The 17,867-nt window shown below is 49.5% G+C and overlaps 1 protein-coding gene across 2 annotated transcripts in view; it reads right to left on the minus strand.

Annotated features, from left to right (window-relative positions):
• LOC138497211 (uncharacterized) overlaps nucleotides 1-17,867 on the minus strand; it is an 835,962-nt gene that overhangs the window by 89,972 nt on the left and 728,123 nt on the right. The window lies entirely within an intron of this gene.

Below are 17,867 nucleotides of genomic sequence, written 5' to 3' on the forward strand. Positions count from 1 at the left end.
TTACTGTGAAGCTGGCCTAAAGCTTTTGGAAGATCCTCCGGACTCCCATGAAGCAGGACTGTTGAAGCCAGAGCCCCCTCAGCAGAGTGAGGGACCCCAGAAGCAAAGACAGTCCATCTTGACAGCCAGGAATCGCGTTGTTGCCATTTGCGGTAGCTGAAATGCGAAATAGCCACTGAAAGTGAAGTTTGCCGTTTGCTGGTTTTGACAGTCCCAGTGCATTGCAGGAGTCCTCCGACGTCCTCTCTAGTCCCCTCCACTGAGGCCCAGGAACAGTGAGATCTGCAGAGCTGCATAGGAACAGAAGTAATCAGCTGCATCTTTTCTCTTTACCAAGGTACTGTAAAACAAGTCCAAGAACTTACCTCTTACTGTAGAAGTGCTTTTAACTTCCATAACTCACAAGTCTAACCAGCTTGTGGCCCTACATTTGATTGTTCTTTTCATCAAAGACTCCTAAGAACCTGTGCAAAGACATTTCCATTTACTTACCAGAAGTGCTTCATCCTATCCAAGCCTTTTGCCCATTGACTTTGGCTTAGCCTATTGAATGACTTCTAAGAATATCTAAACGTACTTACCTGCTTAGGAATATTTGTGGTCTCTTATTGTTCTAATAACCTTTGAATTTTACCAACGTTTAAGAGTATTCTGAATGCCAACAGTAAGAAATTAATGTCCCCAGCACACTTGTCACTGATGTTAGTAACAGTACAGTATTGAAGCATATTTGTGTGTTACTATTCTATTGCTCCCTTCTGAAGAAAGCTTTATAACAAAGAAAAATTAATAATGGTTTATGCAAGAAACCTTGAGTGTAAGAGTTTACTTGAATACCTGTAACTGTGAATCTTTGCGTAACTCCACTACAGCTCACATTTCCCCTCTTGAGATAAGACTGGCTGCTCAACACGCTACCAAAACTGTAGTACAAGCTTATACCAAAGGTTGGGTTGCCTATACCTGTAGTCATAGTTGTTTGTAGTGCTCCCAAAGGGTACTGCATACAAACTTTGCCTAACACTTACACATGTAACTTTCTACACCCAGCACACACTATTGTACAATAGGGTGCTGGAGGGGTTACTTTGTATCCCCTTTGTCTACCTTATCATGTAACAATTTTGTGTTACCCTTTCCTCGAGGAACGGCAGGTGGCCGTGGTTTACTTTTAATTACTGTGGTGTGCATTCAACGTGGGCTGCTTTGCAGCTGCAGTAAAGCACCCAGGGGTGCCATTTTTGTCAAAATGGCCCGGTGGTCTTTTTTCGCGATTTCTTTGTGGAAAGGTCCTTCTTGAGATTTACCCTGCGCGCCAAACCAGGTTTGGTCCCTTCGTTCGTTTTGCCTTTGGCGGGATTCACCAGTGAAGCCCGCCTCTGGCTCCAGGGTGTCTGGCAGGGGCAGGAAGCAATGGAGGTGCCCGAAACTCCCTGTGCTTAGTTTCCTAGGAGACAAAAATGCACTCTGGTGGTAGGCCGGCAGGCTGTCTGGCAAGGAAAACCACCCTGCTGTGTGAGTGACAACTAGGCTGGAATGAATCAGAGAAACCTGCATAAAAGGCAAGGCTTTTTGGCTTGGAAGGCAGAGTCGACCACTGGACGAAGGAATCTGAATAAGAACGCCTGCTGCAACTCCTTGACCGTTGGTTTGCCCGGTGAAGCTCTGCTGCTGTGCTGAAACTCCAAATTCGTATCAACAGATAAGCCCCTGCAAGGACGACTTCTCCCCTTTGAGTTGGTGGGACCAATCAACTCCAAAGTAAGTCACCTGGACATTCTCTCTGAGCTGGTTGAAATTCCTCTGCAGTTGCTGCTGCAACCGAATAGCCAGGTAGAGGATTGTGTGCGTTGCTTTTAAGGTGGGCAAGAGCTCCAAGAAGATCGTCCGGACTCCCTGGAAGCAGGACGGACCGTGCCTGAGCCCCCTCAACAGAGTGCGGGACCCCAGATGCAAGGAAAGTCCATCTAGATAGCCAGGAACCGCAGTGTTGCTAATTGCGATAGCCGCAGGGGCTGTAACACTGAAGTGCCACTTGTTTGAAGATTATCGTTTGCGAGCGGAGACCGTCCCATTGCAGTGCAGGAGTCCCCAGAAGTCCTCCCTCTTGTCCCCACGACCGAGGCCCAGGAACCGTGGGATCTGCATAGCTGTACAGGAACAGAAGTCAACTGCTGCACTTATTTTCAATCTAAAGGTACTGTAAAGTCTGAGAGAACTTACCTCTTGTGGTGCCACCTTGCTTGTCCTCAGACTGTTCTTGGTTGCATCTGTAGAGTTGCCAACAGCTTCTTTACCTCACAAGCCTAATCGGCTGTGGTCCTACATTGATTTTCTTCTTATTGTACAAAGACTTCTAAAACATTGTGCAAGACTTACTTACCTGCAAGACGTGCTTCAGTTCACCTTGACTTTTGCTAACTTAACATTGGCTGACCTGGCTCCCTGAATGACTGCTCTCCTCTGCTTAAATTGTTGTGTCCTCCTTCCAGGAAGGGGTAACTAACCTTGCATTGGGGGTTACCTAAAGTACTTACCTGCTTCAGAGTATTTGTGTGAACTCTTATAACCTTTTCCTGTGACCTATTCCTAAGAATATTCTCAATGCAGCAGTTATATATTAATGTCCCCAGCACCCTTACTATTGAGATGACCTGAGGGTGTAGTTTTTGTAGGCCATCCCAAAAGGGTACTTGGCGATTTAGAAATAATAAGAGTGTGTATTTTGGAGTGTATTTGTGTGTTACTATTATATTGCCCCCCTTCTGAAGACTTACTCTGACTGATAAATCATAATTGTTTAATCAAGAACCCTTGTGTGTAAGAGTTTATTTGTATACTTGTCACTCTAAATCCCTGTGTAACTCCCCAACAGCTCACATTGACCCTTCTTAAAATGAGCATGGTTGCTCAACACGCTACCAACCTGTGTAGTACAGACTTATACCAAAGGTTGGGTTCCTATTGCCAGGAGTTCAGGGTTGTTTTAGTGCACCCAAAGGGTACGGCATACAATCTTGCCTAACATTACTTTCCTTATTCTTGCAGCATGAGTGTTCAGTGGCAGAAAGGGGTCACTAGGTCCCCAGTATCCAACAGACAGTTCAGGAAGGCACAGAAGAAGCAAAGTTACTAAGAAAGACTGTTCAAACAGGTAAGTATTATACCTTAACGCGGTTTAAAGAGTCCAGGGACTTATGAGAAGACACTCCCAGAGGATTCCAGTAGTGGACCTGGGTGAAGAGGGTGAGAGGACTATCAATCACCAGAACACCCTAGCCAACAGTACCTCAGCACGGAAGACTAGTTGCAGCAGGGGAAATTCCAGGATCTGTAGCCAAAAACCTGCTTGATGGATTGCTTGGTCATGAACATGGAAGACAGGACTTTGGAAAGGATTTTTAGGCAAGGATCGATGGGGAAGGCTCCAAGCAAGAGTTTCTTCGCGGCTGGATGCGACTCTGGGTTTGGTGCCCTTTTAAGCGCCAGAAGCCTACTGAATATCGCTCGTCGGATTCTCGTCACTTGCAAGGTCCAGCACTCTGGTGAAGTGACTTTCCGGACTCGATTCTGCAAGATTTGTGCACCACACAATGGCTTGTGGTCCCAGGGTATTGCAGCCCTGCAAGGTCGCAGCATGACATGGGATGGTTCAAAATGCAAGTCTAATGGATTTTACCAGGGTCTGGGTCGTCAGTTTTCAGGATCCCCGGGTCGGAGCCGTCCATTTCGGGAATGCCAGGTCGATTGGAAGGAAGGGTTACCAGCAGGCTCCGGTTAAACAGCAGGCTCTCCAGTTGCTGGAAATTGCTATGCCCTTCGTTTCTTTATCTTCATCTTTGGTTTCAGCTCCAGTGGTCGACTTTCTTCAGCTTCCAGGATCAGACTTTTATGTTTGAACCCAGCCAATCAAACAGCCATTCAACATTCAAACTTGGGGGGGTTGGCAGTCCTTTCAGGACAACCATCCTCCCAGTTTGAATTGGATTCTCACAGTCTGGCTAGAAGAAGGGCTGCAGAGTTTTGGACTCCTCCCTCGCTTCCTGCCTTCAGACAATCTGGAGCCAGGGCGGCTTCGACCACGGTCTCCCGCTGAAGATAAATTTGACAAAGGATTTTTTCTGCCCTGGAGGGTAGGGAAAGTAACAAGAAAGGACAAGTAACACTGACATTGCCAAAAAAGAAGAAAGGGGAAAGTTGGTAAAATGAGCACCCATGGGTGCCTTTACTGGGGCTGGGGGAACAGCTGCGGTAAAGGTGCACCAAACTAGTTAAAAGATTCACTGCCACCAAGCTTGTCCCTGTAACAAATGTGGAGAAATGGGAAAGGGGATACATTGCATTTCCCCCGTACTACACATAAGGTGGGGGGGGGGTGCTTGTCTCACCTAAAAATGTAGAAGGGATCCAAAGATCCTTTCTACCCTAGTGAACTAGTTATCACAAGGTTAGCCGGAGAAAGTTAAAAGGGGAGCCCAATGGCAACCCAGCAACAATAGGCAGTATGTGCCAAAAGTTGTCAAAGGATCAAATTAAAAAGGCACTATGCAGAGTCTTCAAAATGACACCCATAAAAAGAGTAAAAGATACTGTGAGAGTGGAAAATGGTTCCCACTCACGATATGAAAATCTTAACGAATACGAACTACAGGATTCAGTTCACTCGTCCCAGTGAATCATTAAATACCCACAAGAAGGGGAATTGCAGTGGAACCTGTTTTACTAATTTCAACTAGACAGAAATTGAACCAACGGCAAACCTAGTTTGGGCTACTATATTCGTCAAAAAGAGATAGTTTATCAGACAAAGAGAAATTTGATATGAAATATGTTATTCATGAGTAAGTAAGGAACCAGAGCAATACAAAGAACCAAGATAAAGTAAAGAAGCATTTCAGTTCCCCAGAAGTATTGGAAAAAGGGAGCTTTAAAGAGACACTAATTACGAAAGGGTCAAACCCAAACACTACATTTATCTACAGAAGGAACATCTACATCATAAAGGTGGAGAAGTTTGCTAGAGCAACTGAACAAGTAGATCCAAGAAATAGCCAAGAGCGATCTGAAAATCAGTTACTAGGGCTGGAAAAGCCTACGCAGTAGAAGGGAGTCACACTCTTTGACTTTGTTTTCTCTTAGTGGTAGGGCCAGCATAGATTAGCTTTGGGACGGAGGACAGACTGTTTACTTTTTCAACTTCACTACTGACAACGAGCACTGTTAGTTTTGGTAGGTAGGGAAACCCAAGGAATAGGGATGGAAAGCCCCCCCCGCCCAATATGAATTACTTGCTAAAAATGCCAAAAACTGGTCTATCTCCTCCTTCTGACCTACAACAGTGGTAAAATGAAAATGTGCACGAGTAAAGTCAAAAACACGGTAGAAACATTTGCTGCCACAAGCCCATCCTGGACACATGGTATTTGTAACTACAAAGTTACAAAAGGAGAAGTTATGAGGATACAAAGAATCCTAACCGCAATTCACATTAAGTTAATATGTGCAGCTTTAAAGATGTTAGAAATCCGCCAAAGGGAACAGTCTCCCACTACTGGTATTTTTATGAACTAATCACTTTCTCCATGAAAATAAGCAAAGCCAGGGTTTATTGCCTTCAAAATGTCAGGTCAGCAGTTAGAAAATAGCAAAAAATAATGTGCCATATAGAGGTCTACGGGAGGAAAGCAGCAAAAAGACAATCTTTTCTAACATCCACATTCTTCAGCGTTGTGGTCATTTCCCAGATAACATGCCAGATGCAGTTAGGAGACAGAGAACAGCCACTGTTAGGCAAAGTTGGTATGCAGTACCCTCTGGGAACACTACATACAACTAGGACCACAGGTATAGGCAATCCAACCTTTGGTATAAACTGGTACTACACAGTTTGGTAGCGTGTTGAGCAGCCAGGCTTATCTCAAGAAGGGGAAATGTGAGCTGTAGTGGAGTTAGAGATTTACAATCACAGGTATTCAAATAAACTCTTACACTCAAGGTTTCTTGCATAAACAATTAATCATTTATCAGTCAGTTAGAAAGCCGCCTTCAGAAGGGAGCAATATAATAGTTGGTAGGGAGAGTTCTAAAAAAATGTGCCAATTCCCTCTACCTTAGAGACCCTCAGCAACTTTGCTGGATTTTGAGGACTTGATTTTTTTTTTTAACCGAGAGAGAGAGAGAGAGAGAGAGAGAGAGAGAGAGAGAGAGAGAGAGAGAGAGAGAGAGAGAGAGAGAGAGAGAGAGAGAGAGAGAGAGAGAGAGAGAGAGAGAGAGAGAGAGAGAGAGAGAGAGAGAGAGAGAGAGAGAGAGAGAGAGAGAGAGAGAGAGAGAGAGAGAGAGAGAGAGAGAGAGAGAGAGAGAGAGAGAGAGAGAGACCCTTTTTCCCCACTCTCTCCTGTAGTTGTGTGAATATTACCTCGGTCTCTTTTTCGTTATGGAGTCTAAAACTCCATAGGCATCATCTTTTTCAATTGCGTCACAGGGAAGTCTTTTAGATTTCCCAAGGTTTAAACACCTTCTCTGGAACCAACTACCGTTTCCGAGAGCAGTAGAGTGAAATTGACTCTACTTAGCATTGAACTTGCTTGACCCATCACACCCCATCTTACAATAGAGTGCTGGAAGGGTTACTTAGTATCCCCTGTATCTAAATGCTCATGTACCATCTTATATGTTACCCTTTCCTCTCATAATGGCTGGTGGCAGTGGTTTTGCAATGAACTACCATGATTTACCCCGACCACAAACTGTTTGCAGCTCCTAGGAGACCCGAATGTTCTTGGACGATTGGCTGGCTGACTGTCCGGCAAGGACAGCCACCCTGCTGGGTGAGTGGAAGCTAGGCTGGAATGAATGTCCGAGAACTGTTTAAAAGGCAAACTTCTTGGTTTGGAAGGCAGTGTCGACCACTGGACAAAGGACGGCTGCTGCAACTCCTGGACCGTTGGTTTGCCCGCTGAAGCCCTGCTGTAGGTCCGAATCGCCAAGTTCGCAACAACAGAGAAGCCCTGCAAGGACGACTTCTCCCTTTAAGTTGGTGGGACCAATCAACTCCCAAGTAAGCCACCTGGACACCCATCTCAGAACTGGTTGAATTGCCTCAGAGTTGCTGCAGGAAACCGTAGAGCCAGGGAAATGGACACCAGATTATGTGCGTTGCTCGTTAGATGGCCTAAAGCTTTTGGAAGCTCCTCCGGACTCCCACAAAGCAGGACTGATGAAGCCTGACCCCCCTCAGTTGAGTGCAGGACCTCAGATGTGAGGAAAGTCCACCTTGACAGCCAGGAACCGCGCTTATTGCAATTTGCTGTACCGCAAGGTACATATGTGCATATGTTGGGTCACAAGCTGACTAGGCCTGCAAGTTGCCAAAGTTTAAAGCACTTTCGCAGTGAGAGGCAAGTTCTCTCAGTTGGGTTTAAGTCTGTTCCTGCAGATCTCGCTGTTCCTGAGCCTCAGTCTTGCAGACAAGAGGGAGGACGTCGGGGGACTTCTGCACTGCACGAGCACTGGTCACAAAGCTGGTAAACTGGCAAATCTTCGATTCCAGTAGCTGTAGTCGCACACAAACGGGTGTCATCCCTGGCTATTCGGTTTCCTGCAGCACTCTGAGGAAAATAAAACCAGCTCTGAGAATGGTATGCAGGTGACTTACGAGTTGATTGGTGCCACCAACTCAAGGGAAGAAGTCGTCCTTGAAGGGCTTCTCTGTCGAGATGAACTTGGCGATTCGGACCTGCAGCAGGGCTTCACTGGGCAAACCAACGATGTAAGAGTTGCAGCAGCCGTCCTCTTCCAGCTCGTCTTTGGTTTTTCGTTCCAGTGGTCGACTCTGCCTTCCAAGCCAAGAGACTTGGCTTTGAAACAGTTTTCTCCCTTTCATTCCAGCCTAGCTGTCACTCACCCAGCAGGGTCAGCCAGCCAATCATGCCAGAGCACATTTGGGTCTCCAAGGAGATTAAGAACAGGGAGTTTCGGGCACCTCCCTCACTTCCTGCTCACCCCAGACAATCGGGCGATAGAGGCGGTCTTCAGTCCTGAAGCCCGCCAAAGGCATAGGAACAAAGGGACCAAACCTAGTTTGGCGTGCAGAGACTCTAGAAGACCCTTTCTAAAATGAAATGGCAAAAAAAGAAGACCAGGGCATGTTTAAACAAAGGAGGCTCAGAGGCCATCTTGAAAAACATGGCTCCCGCGATTTAACACCATCAGTGTTCGCGGTCGGGAAAAATCATGGTAGTTCGTTGTAAAACCACGGCCACCATTGGACTGCTACATTAGTTTCTAGACATAGGGGATACTAGGTAGCATATTGTAAGATAGGGTGTGCTGGGTCTAGGAATTTAAAAAGACTAGTAAGTCAATTTAACTTTATTTTCTCTGGGAAACAGTTTATCCCGTAGAAGGTATTTAAACCTTGGGACAGCCTGAAAGGCTTCCCCGTGCCACTGCACTGAGGGTGCTGTGTGACACACATGAAAAACGGATGCCATAATCAAAGAACACAAGAGTAAAAAACATTCAAAATACATGAGAGAGTGGGAAAAAAAGGCTCACTCTCTCCAGGTAAAAAAAAAATCAAGTCCTCAAAATCCAGCAAAGTTGCAGGGGGTCTCTAAGGTGAAGGGAATTAGCACATTTATGAGAATTCTCCCTAACAGCTTGTGGCCCTACATTTGATTCTTCTTTTTTACCAAAGACTCTTAAGAACTTGTGCAAAGACTTTTCGATTTACTTACCTGAATTGCTTCATTCTATACAAAGACTTTGGACTATTGACTTTGGTTTAGCATAATGAATGACTCTTCTAAGTGCTATCTGAAAGTATTTGCCCTGCTTATGAATATTTGTAATTTTCTTGTGTTCTAACAACCTTTGCCTTTTACTTACTTTTAAAGAGTATTCTGAATGCCAACAGTAAGGTATTAATGTCCCCACCACCCTTGTTACGGACGTCACCTGTGGGTGTAGGTTGTGTCTGTGGGCCATCCCAAAAGGGCCTGGTCTTATTCAGAAACTCAGTGTACAGTAATGAAGTATATTTGTGTGTTACTATTCTATTGCTGCCTTCTGAAGAAGGCTTTATAACTGATACATTATTGTTATGCAAGAATCCTTGAGTATAAGAGTTTGTTTGAATACCTGTAACTGTGAATCTTTGTGCAACTTCACTACAGCTCACATTTCCCTTCTTGAGATAAGCCTGACTGCTCAACACGCTACCAAAACTGTGCAGTGCAAGCTTATACCAAAGGTTGGGTTGCCTATACCTCTAGTCAGTTGTTTTTAGTGTTCCCAGAGGGTACTGCCTACAAACTTTGCCTAATAATAGTAACATGCAAATATCTTTCAATACTGTATACTCTTACATTCTAAACCAGTAAAGGTCCCGTTGGGATGGCCCACAGGCACAATTTACATCCACAGTTGACTTCAATAGCTAGGGTGCTGGGGACATGAATATCTTACTGTTGGCATTTAGAATACTGTTAGAAGTTGGTAAAAGGCAGTTTTTAGAAAAAGAGACCACAAATATTCTTAAGCAGGCAAATATTTTGGGATCCTTCAAGAAGAGACATACAATTCAATAGGTTAAGCCAAAGTCAATGCATAGGATGAAACACATCTGGTTAGTAAATGGAAAAGTCTTTGCACAAGTTCTTAGGAGTCTTTGATGAAAAGAAGAATCAAATGTAGGGCCACAAGCTGATTAGACTTGTGAGTTGTAGAAGTTGCAAGCACTCTACGGTAAGTAGTAAGTTCTTTCAGACTTTTTACAGTACATTGGAAATGAAGAAAAAGATGCAGCCGATGACTTTTGTTCCTGTGCAGCTCTGCAGGTCTCACTGTTCCTGAGCCTCAGTCGTGGGGACAAGAGGGAGGACGTCAGGGGACTCCTGCAATGCACTGGGACGGTCAAAACTCGCAATTGGCAAACTTCACTATCAATGGCTGTTCAGTGTTTCAGCTCCTCACAGCTACCACAAATAGCAACACTGTGGTTCCCGGCTGTCTAGATGGACTTTCTTTGCTTCTGGGGTCCCACACAATGTTGAGGGGGCTCAGGCTCGGCCAGTCCTGCTTCTTGGGAGTCCGGAGGCTCTTCCAAAAGCTCTAGAGCAGCTTAAAAGCAATGCACACAATCTGGCGTTCCTCTCCCTGGCTGTACGGTTTCCAGCAGTAACTCTGTAAATTCAACCAGCTCCGAGATGGATGTTCAGGTGGCTTACTTTGGAGTTGATCGGTCCCACCAACTCAAGGGGAGAAGTCGTCCGTGCAGGGTCTTCTCTGTCGATACAAACTTGGTGTTTCAGCACTGCAGCAGGGCTTCACCGAACAAACAAACGGTCCAGGCGTGTTCTTCAAGCTCTCCTTCGGTTCCTTCGTCCAGTGGTAAACTCTGCCTTCCAAGCCAAAACACTTGCCTTTTATTCAGTTATCTCCCATTCATTCCAGCCTAGCTGCCACTCACCCAGTAGGGTGTCTGCCCTTGCCAGACATCAGCTGGCCAATCACAGAGTGCATTCGGTTCTCACAGGAGACTAAGCACAGGGAGTTACGGGCACCTCCCTCACTTCCTGCCTATCCCAGAAACTCTGGAGCCAGAGGCGGGCTTCACTTGTGAATCCCGCCAAAGGCAAAAATGAACAAAGACCAAACCTGGTTTGGCGCGCAGAGTAAATCTCCTAGAATGACCTTTCCACAAAGAAATGGCAAAAAAAGACAGGGAGCCGTTTTAACAAAGATGGTGCCCGTGGTTGCTTTACCGCAGCTGTGTACACAGCCCGCGGTAGCGACACCATGGTAGTTCAAACAAAACCACTGCCACCAATCAGTGAAAAAAGGGTAACGTAAAAAATGTTACATGAGAAGCTAGACAAATGGGATACTTGGTAACCCCTCCAGCACTCGATTGTAAAATACGGTGTGCTGGGTCTAGAAAGTTACAATGGTAAGTACAGTCAATTTCACTTTCTGCTCTTGGAAACAGTAGTTTATCCAAGAGAAGGCATTTAAACCTTTGGGAAATCTGGAAGACTTCCCTGTGTCACTGCACTGAAGGTGATGTGTGACACAATGTAAAAGATGATGCCTATGGAGTTTGTCAGACTCCACAACCAAAAGAAACAGATAAAATTTGCATTCAAAATACATGAGAGAGTGGGGAAAAAGGGTCTGACTCTCTCCAGGTTAAAAAAAAAATCAAGTCCTCAAAATCCAGCAAAGTTGCTGGCGGTCTCTAAGGTGGAGGGAATGAGCACATTTCTGAGAATTCTCCCCAACAGCCACGCTCCATGAAGGCATGCAGCTCAGTTTTGGAGGAGACATTTGAAATAAGTTTGCCAATTGACCAATTTGCTAATTGTGTGAAAATGCATTTATTCAGGTTTAGCCTTAAGCTTCCTCTTCACTTCTGCCTTTGCCCCTCTTCTCCCCTGCTGATCTGTTTTTCTCTCTGCACTGTGCGCCTGACCAACCTCTGTCCTTCGAGCCCAGGTACCTGCGCACCCTGCCTCCGGGCCACCCCTTGCCCTAGGATCTGTATCTGTACCCATACAGTACCGCATTCTTCTCTGCACTTATCAGATACACCCTATTTTGACAAATCATGCACTTGCCACTTGCTGGCTACACTACCACTTTTCACTGCCCTTTTTAAAAAATGGTTTTTTTGCAATTATTTATTCGGTTTCCCTCCTTTGTTCCACACATTCCACCTCTCCCCCTTCCACGCACTTTCCTCTTTTCCTTTTATCCATGCACTTGCGTGTTCTTAATGTCATGTGGCCTAGTAAGATCAGCGTTTTTGTTTCTCCCTTACCCATCCCTTTACTTGGTCGGGCTCGGAAAAACTTGTGTATGAGCGCAATATAAGGAACAAGTTACTTACCTGTAACTGTTCTCCAGCATGGGTCTGGCATGGATTCACATGCTCAGGAATATTCCCCGTCGTCAGGCCGGGAATCCTCGGTTTAGAAAAAAACAGTATCAGTTTCGTTTCTGATCTGTCTTTCTTAGTAGTAACCAATCACTGGTCTCTGGTTCATACTGCCCCCAGCCAATGACTGCCCTATCCCTAAGCCCCGCCCCGGCAGCCATCCTCAGATTTGGTAGCACGTAAAGTGGCAGTATGACCAAGTGAAGAGCCGCAGAGGGGTAGGCGGGAGGGTTTGCATGTGAATCCATGCCAGACCCATGCTGGAGAACAACAGGTAAGTAACTTGTTCCTTCTCCAGCATGGGGTCTGGCATGGATTCACATGCTCATGAATAAGAGCATACATAGCAGTACACACATGCACAACCACGGGAGGTGGCAACAGGCTCAACATTCAGCAATACAACAACTCAACATTAAGCAACTCTTACCTCCTCACCAGGCTCACCTTAGGCCAACAGGTTGCGCAGCACCGCTTGGCCGACCCTGGACTCCCGATCGACGAAGTAGAATCTTGTGAAGGTATGCGTCGACCTCCACGTCGCAGCCCTGCAGATGTCCAGCAGGGGCACACCAGACAGGAATGCCGTGGTAGCAGCGATCGCTCTAGTCGAATGGGCTCTCGGACGGCCGGGCAGCGGTCGGTTTGCCAACCGGTGACAGTGCATGATGCAGCCGGAGAGTCATCTGGAAATGGAAGTCTTCGAGAGAGCCTTCCCTTGATTCACAGTCCCAAAGTTCACAAACAGCTGTGACGTCTTCCGAAAACTCTTTGTGCGGTCCACGTAGAATTTAAGCGCTCTAGCTACATCCAGCGAGTGCAAAGTCCTCTCGGCCGGCGACGAAGGCGACGGGAAGAAAACTGGCAACACCAAGGGCTCGTTGAGGTGGAAGTCCGACGGCACCTTGGGCATAAAGGAGGGGTGTGTCCTCAGCACCATCCTCGCGTCATGAAAAGTCAAGTATGGAGGCTTGCAAGATAGGGCCTGTATCTCTCCCACTCGTCGTGCGGAGGTGATGGCCACGAGGAAAGCGGTCTTCCATGACAGGAACTTCAAAGGCGCCGAATGCATAGGCTCGAATGGGGGCCCCCCCCCCCATGAGCCTGGTCAGCACCACATTAAGCTCCCACGCCGGGGCAGGAGCCTTCACCGGCGGAAATGATCGGAATAGTCCCTTCATGAATTCTTTCACCAGGCGATGAGACCACAAGGACGCCCGTCCCGTAGTCCTGGAATATCGGGAGATTGCAGCCAGATGTATTTTGATGGAGGCGTGAGCCAGTCCAGCTTTGGCCAGCGACAGTAGATACGGCAGTACTTGAGGAGCCGTAATCCGCAGAGGGTTAATCTTCTGTGCACGGCACCAGACAGAGAACCTCTTCCATTTATGTCCGTAGCACTTGAGAGTTGAGGACGCCCTGGCCTTTGCAAGAACCTCTCTGCAGTCGGCCAGGATGTTGTACCCTCCAAACTCTAGTGCTGCAGGAGCCAGGCCTGCAAGTTCAGCGACTCCGGGTTGTGGTGAAGAATGGCGCCTCCTTCTCTGGAGAGAAGGTCTGCGTCCGTCAGCAGCTTGACTGGTGGGGACGTTGACAAGTCCAGAAGGTCCAGGAACCAGATCTGTCTCGGCCACGCCGGTGCGACGAGGATCATCCTGCACCGGGACCTCTTGAGCTGGTTGATGAGCCGGAGCAGCAATGGCAGCGGAGGGAATGCATAAAGAAATAGGCCGTCCCAGGGGAACGGGAAAGCATCGGCCATGCTCCTCGGCTGGGGGAACCTGCTGGCGAACCTCCGGCACTTGGAATTCGTTGCCGTCGCAAAGAGTTCGATTTGGGGTTTGCCCCATCGTCGGAAGAGTCGATCCACTTGATCCTGGCGTAGTTCCCACTCGTGGCACGAGCACAGCTCCCTGCTGAGTGAGTCGGCAATCGTGTTTTTTATTCCTGCCAGATGAAGAGGCACCAGAAACATCCCTTGGCCGACAGTCCAATGCCACAGATCCTGGGCTTCCTTGGATAGGGCCGGGGACCTGGTTCCGCCCTGCCTCCGGATGTAGAACATCGTGGTGGTGTTGTCGGTGAAGATCCTCACCACCTTGCCCTTGAGGGACGGAAGAAAGGACCTGAGGGCCCAGAACACTGCGCGGAGCTCCAAGATATTGATGTGGATAGACTTCTCCTCCGGGAGCCAAAGGCCTCTCGCGTGAAGATCTCCGGAGTGCGCTCCCCAACCTTCCAGGGAGGCGTCCGTCGTCACCGTCACCTGGTTAACTGGGGTCTGAAAGTCCGTGCCCGTCGACAGATGGGAGCAGGTACCCCACAACCGGATCGCCTGACGGAACATCTCGTTGAGAGGGATCCTCTCCTCGAAGCTGCCCGTCGACTGGACCCAGCGGGCGTCGAGGAACTCTTGTAAGGGGCGCATCCGAAGCCTGCAAAGGCGCACCAGATAAATGCAGGAGGACATCATCCCGAGGAGGGATTTGATCGATCTTACCCTGGCCATGTCCGTGGCCAGCAGACGCTGCACCTTGCCCAGAATGGTCCTGGTCCTTTCCTCCGACGGCGAGGCCAGCCGCGCCACTGTGTCGACCTTGGCTCCCAGAAACAGGGCGACTTGCAACGGAACCAGGTGGGATTTTGGAAAATTGATGGAGGTCGGACGCCGTGTGCTCCACGGCGAGCTCCCCTGTCCTCGCCCGGATGAGTCAGTCGTACAGGTAGGCGCAGCCGCGCCGCCACCGGTGAGAGGCACTTGGTGAACACCCTGGGTGCAGACTTCAATCCGAACGGGAGGGCCTTGAACTGGTAGTGCCGCCCTTTGACCACGAACCTGAGGAACTTTCGGTGTCTTTTAATAATGGGGATGTGGAAGTACGCATCCTCCAAGTCCAACGACGACAGGAAATCGCCCTCCTCCAGCTGTCCCAGCACGTGCTGTAGGGTGACCATACGGAACTTCTGTGGCCTTGATGTACTTGTTCAGTCGTCGTAGGTCCAGGATGGACGCCGACTTCTTTTTTACGGGAAGTACCTTGAGTAAACTCCAGAGCCCTGAAGCATCTTTGGGACGAGCACGATGGCACCCTTCTTGAGCATCGCCCTTACTTCCAACAGTAGTTGAGGGACGTGATTTTCCTTCCAGGCCACGGGTGGAACGCAAGGGCACTTCTTCTGAAACACGAGGGCGTGCCCTTGGGCCAGGGCGACCAGCACCCAACGATCGGTGGAGATGGACTCCCACACGCTGACGAACCTCGCCAGCCGGCCTCCCACCGGGATGCTGCGGCGGGGGCCCGACCCGACGGTCGGTTCAATCTTGTTTGGAGGCCGCCTTGCCTCCTTGACCTCCCTGTCGATGACGACGGGCACACCTGACTTGCTGCGTCCCCTGTAGGCTTCCTGGGACGAAGATCTTGCCGCTTGGCGGTACGTGGAGGAGCCACTGCCGGATCCCTTGGAGGCACCTTGTCTGCCTCCGGAGCTCCGAAAGGACGGCCGTCGTCGTTGGAGCACTCCCAGTGCCCGGGCAGTCTCTATGTCTGTCTTGATGGCCTGAAGGGACACATCAACCGCTTTCCCAAACAGGTTGTTCCCGTCAAAGGGCATGTCCAAAACCTTGGTTTGTACGTCCTGGTGGAAATCCGTGGCCTTGAGACATCCTCGTCGTCTCAAGCAAACGCAATTGCCCAACTGACGGAAACCGGTGTCGGCGATGTCCGTTGCCACCGTGATGGCGTGGTCCGAAGCAATCGCACCCTCCTGTAGGATTTCAAGGGCCTCAGCCCTTTTGGCGTCCGGAAGGAAGTCCAACAGAGGGGCGATTTTGAACCACAACTCCCTGTCGTAGCGGGCTACGATAGCCAGGGCGTTGGCCGCCTTGATAGTCGTCGCTGCGGATGAGATGATCCGCCGTCCCATCGTGTCCAACTTCCTGCCCTCACCGTCCGGCGGGGAGGTTGATGTCGAGGCCAATGCCCCCCCAGCTTTCTTCTTTGCCGCCGCCGAGACGACCGAATCCGGGGTAGGTTGCACCCGAAGGCACAAGGGGGCAGCGTCGGGGACCCGGTACTTCTTCTCGTACCGGTCCCTCCTTGCCGGCACAGTGGCAGGGTTCTTGAGGAGGGCGAGCCCCTCATCCCAGATGTCATCAAAAAGCGGTACGGCGAGGACTGTCTTCCTTTTAGTCTCACGCCGTTGGTAAAGGAACCCTTCCTTCTCTTCTGGGCAGAGCTGGAGGAGCTCGGATGCCCTGGAAATCATGGCATGAAAGGATCCAATCTCGTCGGGCGGGGACGCCCAAGCAGGGGGGGGGTGGCGGGGGACACGTCCCGTTGTCGCCTCCGGCGTCATCTGTACCTGTCGTAGCCGTGTCCGTGCCTGTATCATCCCCGTGGGTAGTAGACCGGGGGGGAAGGCAGAGCAGGCCGCAGAGGTGGGAGAGGTGGCGTAGGATGCATCCTCCTCCTCTTATGCGGTGGACTTTCCGAAGGTCCTGGCTCCGGTTCCCCCGTCGGGTCTGGCTCAGGTACCTCCGTCGGGAGGAGGGGCAACCTTGTCCTTATCTCCGAACATAAGGACTGAATCGATGACAAAATGGCCGCCGAAGTGTTGTGCGGCGCCGGAAACGACAGGCGCAAGGGCTCTTGAGCAGCCTTGTCGGCGACCCCGTCGCTCTTGTCGCCCTCGTCGGGATCCCTCACGATGGGCTGGGCCTCTTCCACGACTTCGATGCTTTTCTTCAGAGGTCGTGCCACCAGCCCCTCCCCCACCTTCCGCGGCGACATCCTCAATCGAGGTCTTAGCAGGGTGAATTAAGGCCATCGTCACCTTCTGGACGCCTGGGCCTTCACCTTGGAGGGAGGGTCCGAGCCTCGCTCCCCCCTCTGCCGGAATCTTCGAGATCGACCGGGGCCTCTCCAGAAGCTTCGCCAGGTTCTCGGACTTCCTCTTACCCGAGCCAGAGCGTTGGCTCGTGGTTGATGGCGCCGGGGAGGATGCGCCCTGCCTGGCAGCCAAGGAGCCCGACCGTTCGGCGCTCCCAGTGCCCGCGGACTCGCGGTGCTTAGCCTTTTTTTGGGCCCCCGTCGCTGTGGCGCCCTCACAGGACTTAGAAGACCGCTCTGACTTATCCTTCTCGCCTGACGGGCTCTTCCCTTCCAGCCAGTTGGCGAGACGGAGGTGGCGATCCTTTATGGTCCGCTCCGACATGTTCCCACAAAACGCGCAGTCCTTCTCCATGTGCGTCTTGTCCGCATGGAGACAGTAGAGGCATAACAAATGCTCGTCCTCCTTGAAAACATTCTGAAGCTGGCATCCAGGGCAGGTCCTGAACAGCTTCCCGGGCGTAGAGCTTCCTTTCTCCTGGGCCATCTCCGGCTTAGGCCTCAGAACTTCTGGAATCCTCCAAAAGCGTAACTCTACGAAATCTTCACCCTTGAGGGGCGTAGATAAATCCGAAACGGATCCCCGTTGGTCGGATGTAGAAACGATGGAGCTTGAGGCTCTATTTAACCGAAAAATGAGAAAAATCTCCTGAAAAAAGCGTGAAAACGCAGCAAAAGCGCGAGAGCTACAGCACAAGGACTCCCAACACTTGAACGTGCGGTAAAAATCTGAGGATGGCTGCTGGGGGCGGGGCTTAGGGAGAGGGCAGTCATTGGCTGGGGCCAGTATGACCCAGAGACCAGTGATTGGTTACTACTAAGAAAGACAGATCAGAAACTAAACTGATACTGATAATGATTTTTTTCTATACCGAGGATTTTGACAATGGGGAATATTCCTGAGCATGTGAATCCATGCCAGACCCCATGGTGGAGAAATAAAATGTCATCCCAAGCGCCTCCATTTTTTGTTTCATGCACTCACTCCATTTTTGCGATCACCTATTTTGGAGCTGGACAGAACATGTTCGCAGCACAAG

This window comes from Ambystoma mexicanum, chromosome 5q (genome assembly GCF_040938575.1).
Source record: "Ambystoma mexicanum isolate Mex_15411 chromosome 5q, UKY_AmexF1_1, whole genome shotgun sequence".
NCBI lineage: Eukaryota > Metazoa > Chordata > Amphibia > Caudata > Ambystomatidae > Ambystoma > Ambystoma mexicanum.